The sequence below is a fragment of the Ovis aries genome, chromosome 2 (assembly GCF_016772045.2).
Source record: "Ovis aries strain OAR_USU_Benz2616 breed Rambouillet chromosome 2, ARS-UI_Ramb_v3.0, whole genome shotgun sequence".
In the NCBI taxonomy this organism is placed as follows: Eukaryota; Metazoa; Chordata; class Mammalia; order Artiodactyla; family Bovidae; genus Ovis; species Ovis aries.
Genome location: NC_056055.1, coordinates 115896088 through 115901479, shown reverse-complemented (window position 1 = coordinate 115901479; position 5392 = coordinate 115896088). Strand labels below are relative to the sequence as shown.

Genomic DNA, 5392 nt, shown 5'->3' with positions numbered 1-5392 from the left:
CCCAAAGAACTGCCTATATACCAGAATGGGCATCCCATGAGGGGGATTAGACATAAACTTTTGTTGTGTAAGACTGAAGTCTGGTGGTTGTTAGTTATTACAGCATGATCTGTCTACCCAGAATCAAATGGATTTGTTCTCAAAACTTTTGTTTTAGTGTTTCCTGGGTTTCTCTTTGCTTTGAATAAGGATAAAACAGGCAGGAGAATTAGAAGAAAACTGTTGCCCATATGTGAGGCTTCCTAGCTGGCACTAATGGTAAGGAACCCACCTGTCAATGCGGCAGATATAAGAGACATGGGCTTGATCCCTGGCTGGGGAAGGTTTCCTGGAGAAGGAAGTGCAATCCAAGCCCGTATTATTGCCTAGAGAATCCCATGGACAAAGGAACTTAGTGGGCTATGGTCTATAGGATATAAGAGTCAGACAAGACTGAAGCAACTTAGCACAGTTGGCATCATACCGCTCCAAAAGGGAACAAAGGCAATAAAAAAATTTCCAGGAGGAGTTCTAGGAGCCATCTTTCCAGAGTTCTAGAACCCAATTCAGATTCACTTCATAAGATGAATTTAAAGTGTGTTAAAGCTGTTCTTATTTAACTTATATGCAGAGTACATCATGAGAAATGCTTCACTGGATTAGGCGCAAGGTGGGATAAAGATTACTGGAAGAAATATCAATAACCTCAGATATGCAGATGATACCACCCTTATGGCAGAAAGTGAAAAAGAACTAAAGGGCTTCTTGATGAAAGTGAAAGAGGAGAGTGAAAAGTTGGCTTAAAGCTCAACATTCAGAAAACAAAGATCATGACATTTGGTCCCATCTCTTCTTGGCAAATAGATGGGAAAACAGTGGAAACAGTGGCTGGCTTTATTTTTCTGAGCTCCAAAGTCACTGTAGATGGTGATTGTAGCCATGAAATTAAAAGATGCTTACATCTTGGAAGGAAAGTTATGGTCAACCTCAGTTCAGTTCAGATGCTCAGTCATGTCTGACTCTTTGTGACCCCATGAATTGCAGCACGCCAGGCCTCCCTGTCCATCACCAACTCCTGGAGTTCACTCAAACTCACGTCCATCGAGTTGGTGATGCCATCCAGCCATCTCATCCTCTGTCATCCCTTTTTCTTCCTGTTCCCAATCCCTCCCAGTATCAGAGTTTTCTCCAATAAGTCAAGTTTTCACATGAGGTGGCCAAAGTACTGGAGTTTCAGCTTTAGCATCATTCCTTCCAAAGAACACTCAGGACTGATCTCCTTTAGGATGGACTGGTTGGATCTCCTTGCAGCCCAAGGGACTCTCAAGAGTCTTCTCCAACACCACAGTTCAAAAGCATCAATTCTTCGGCGCTCAGCTTTCTTCAGAGTCCAACTCTCACATCCGTATGTGATCATAGGAAAAACCATAGCCTTGAATAGAAGGACCTTTGTTGACAAAATAATGTCTCTGCTCTTGAATATGCTATCTAGGTTGGCCATAACTTCTCTTCCAAGGAGTAAGCGTCTTTTAATTTCATGGCTGCAATCACCATCTGCAGTGATTTTGGAGCCCTCAAAATAAAGTCAGCCACTGTTTCCACAGTTTCCCCATCTATTTGCCATGAAGTGAGGGGACCAGATGCCATGATCTTCGTTTTCTGAATGTTGAGCTTTAAGCCAACTTTTTCACTCTCCTCTTTCACTTTCATCAAGAGGCTTTTTAGTTCCTCTTCACTTTCTGCCATAAGGGTGGTGTCATCTGCATATCTGAGGTTATTGATATTTCTCCCAGCAATCTTGATTCCAGCTTGTGCTTCTTCCAGCCCAGCGTTTCTCACGATGTATTCTGCATAGAAGTTAAATAAGCAGGGTGACAATATACAGCCTTGATGTACTCCTTTTCCTATTTGGAACCAGTCTGTTGTTCCATGTCCAGTTCTAACCATTGCTTCCTGACCTGCATATCGGTTTCTCAAGAGGCAGGTTAGGTGGTCTGGTATTCCCATCTCTCTCAGAATTTTCCACAGTTTATTGTGATCCACACAGTCAAAGGCTTTGGCATAGTCAATACAGCAGAAATTGATGTTTTTCTGGAATTCTCTTGCTTTTCCATGATCCAGCAGATGTTGGCAATTTGATCTCTGGTTCCTCTGCCTTTTCTAAAACCAGCTTGAACATCTGGAAGTTCACAGTTCATGTACTGCTGAAGCTTGGCTTGGAGAATTTTCAGCATTACTTTATTAATGTGTGAGATGAGTGCAATTGTGCAGTAGTTTGAGCATTCTTTGGCATTGCCTTTCTTTGGAATTGGAATGAAAACTGACCTTTTCCAGGCCTAGGCGGCATATTAAAAAGCAGAGACATTACTTTTCCAACAAAGATCCGTTTAGTTAAAATTATGGTTTTTCCAGTATGTATGTATGTATGGATGTGAGAGTTGCACTATAAAGAAACCTTAGTGCAGAAGAATTGATGCTTTTGAACTGTGGTGTTGGAGAAGACTCTTGAGAGTCCCTTGGACTGCAAGGAGGTCCAATCAGTCCATCCTAAAGGAGATTAGTCCTGGGTGTTCATTGCAAGGACTGATGTTGAAGCTGAAACTCCAATACTTTGGCCACCTGATATGAAGACCGGACTCATTTCAAAAGACTCTAATTCTGGGAAAGATTGAGGGCAGGAGGAGAAGGGGCCAACAGAGGATGAGATTGTTGGGTGGCATCACCAACTCAATGGCCATGGGTTTGGGTGAACTCTGGGACTTGGTGATGGACAGAGAAGCCTGGAGTGCTGCGGTTCATGGGGTCACAAAGTTTCGGACATGACTGAGCGACTGAACTGAACTGAACTGAAAGCTGTTCTAATATAGTTTGATTATAAAACTGCTTTAGGAATAATTAACAATAGCTGGAAGTAAAGAGTCAGATATCATTGAGCGACTTCACTAGTGACTACCGACTAGTGGAAAGAGGGTATAATTTTATCGAGATGTTTGAGGGATTTGTTCCAGTTAATCAAACTCATGAAATAGGGAGAGGTTCCAACTCACCGGTTTCTCTGAGGAAAGCTCACCTCGTCTGCAGTCACTGACCCAGGGCAGTAGTGGGTAGCCTTTAGAATAGTGAGTAGCCACTTCTCCAAAAACAGATCTTGGTGTTCACTGAACACATCAAAAACAAGAAGCCTATACTCAGGAATGCTACCTGACATTGATGTGGGGGTCACAGAAGGATTGAAAAGAGAATTTCATCAAGAGACCTGAATTTTCCTGCCCCTACCAACAACCATCTTTGAGAATTTGAGCAAATCTTCATTTTCCTCTTGCGCTTCAGTTTTCTTACTTAAAAGCTCTTCTAGCCTACAAACCCTAAGTACTCTGTAGCAGTGGTTTAATTCTTGGTCAGCACATAAACACTGAAGCTGAGTTCTTCTGCTCAGGGGGTAAGTTCTCTGGATAGTTGTTTATGTAATTTATTTATACACAAATTGTGTAGGACTGCCTGAATAGTGGCCTGTAATGCAACAAACACACAAGGTCAGGGAGAAGAGCCCTTTTGTGACAGAAGTTGATTAGACCTGCCCATAGCCAGTCAGCCCCATTCTGGCTGCATTTTTGTCAAATCTCTCTTTATACTCAATATGTTTCCAGGTTCTCTACTTTTCAAGCCTGCAGTAATTTATCTTGTGCACAGAAAGCATACAAATTGTGAGCTAACTAAATTAGAAATACTTAATTATTGGGAAGCTAGCAGAGAAAACCATTGTTTTTGAGAGATGTTATGACCACTGCATCAATAACATACTTCTCTCACATGACTCACCTTCACAGGATTCCTCCCATCCCACTAAGTACTGATTCTGTTTGTAACTACAACAGGCAGAACAGGATATTTCAGAATCCATGTTCTCTATTCTGTATCCTGAACTTGCAGGTCTGATCATCTTTTTCATTCTTCTCATTCAATGTGAGATCTCCCTCCAATTTGCCTCAAATCTGAATGCCTTGTATTATAGGAAGAGTTGGTCACTAAAAACATTGATAGCATAACAAAAAGCAATCATTAACAGACATTATTTTAGAAATACAAAATTAAGTGGTGGAATATAGAATTTCCTTGAAAATCACCAAATGTCACTTTGAAGTTTTTCTTTGAAATATTTCTTGTCCTAGTCTATGTAGTATGAATGAACTAATGAAAGAAAAATTAATTACCCTAAGAGTAGCACTGTGCCATCCAGAGATTAGCATTCCAGAAGCTCTGTAGATGAAAATATAGACTCACAGTAATTGTAAGTGGAAAGACACTGACCAATAGTATACGAGAGGAGCCCAGTCCAGTGAGCAGAGCGTGAACTCCAGAGCACATCACAGTGTAGCTTTGTCTCAGCTTTGTCACTCAGTCACGATATGCTCCAAGCTGCTTAATTGATTTGTGCATTAAAATATTCATTTGTAAAAGGAATTTACCTTCTTCTGAGGTGTTGCTGTGAGGCTTGAAAAAAATTGATACATGCTATGTATATGGCTGATATATATACTTGTTAGATTATCCAGGGCAGCTGTGCTTGAAGAAAGTCTCACAACTGGCAGCAAGACGTGATGGTCTGTAATGGTGGCCCACAAAAATAAATGTCAAATGATATTTTTGCTATTTTTTTAATTGGTACATTTTAAAGGCATTCACTTAAATAATCTCTTTGTCATGCAGATTTCAGTGATCAGACTTCTCTTGCATATATAGGCAATGTTATTACTTATGTGCTATACAAATAGTTGAAGGTTAATTAGCAGTATAACTAAATAATAATGTTGACAGTCTCCTTCACATAAATTTTTAAAAATATTCCTCTTTGTAAGAATGTGGGGTTACCACAGAGAATGCAGTTTGGCTTTTGAACCATTAATCAGATCAGGGATAACTGGTGAGGAGTATAAGGACCCTTTGCAGATCTTGCAAGAAAGTACCCATGATCCAGGGACATCCAGGTGAAATACCAAGAGAGAGGGTGGAGTCAGGGTGTCCTGAAAGACATTAAGAGCAAGAATCTTGGGTAGCAAGAAAAGCTCAGAGGCTGCAGCCTGAAGCCTGAACCTGGCTACTCCAAAGATAAGGAGACCTTGGGACTAAGATTAGCTCATCCCTTGTTTTTTCTAAATGTGAAGAATCTAGCTGGGGCCAAGCAGTGTGATGTGGTCTAGTCTGACTTGTGCTGATCTCTCTGGCTAAAGAATTGAGATGGGGGCCAACCATGTAGAAAGCAGCTTCTAACCCATGCCACTTCTCCTGTGTTACCAGGAAACCTTTAGAGGGGCTTTTCCAGGTGTGGATCTCAGTTGCTCTCACCAGTGTTATTAAAGAAAAGTCTTGAGAAGAGTGAAGTGACCTTTTATTGACCTTGAATCCCACCTGCTAT

The 5392-nt window shown here is 41.0% G+C and overlaps 1 non-coding gene across 1 annotated transcript; it reads left to right on the top strand.

Moving 5' to 3' along the window:
* The first annotated feature begins 4680 nt into the window (after positions 1–4680).
* On the top strand, positions 4681–4810 carry LOC114113402 (small nucleolar RNA SNORA19). Its single transcript, XR_003588438.2, has one exon. It is a non-coding gene; the product is annotated as a small nucleolar RNA SNORA19 (small nucleolar RNA).
* The last annotated feature ends 582 nt before the right edge of the window (positions 4811–5392 follow it).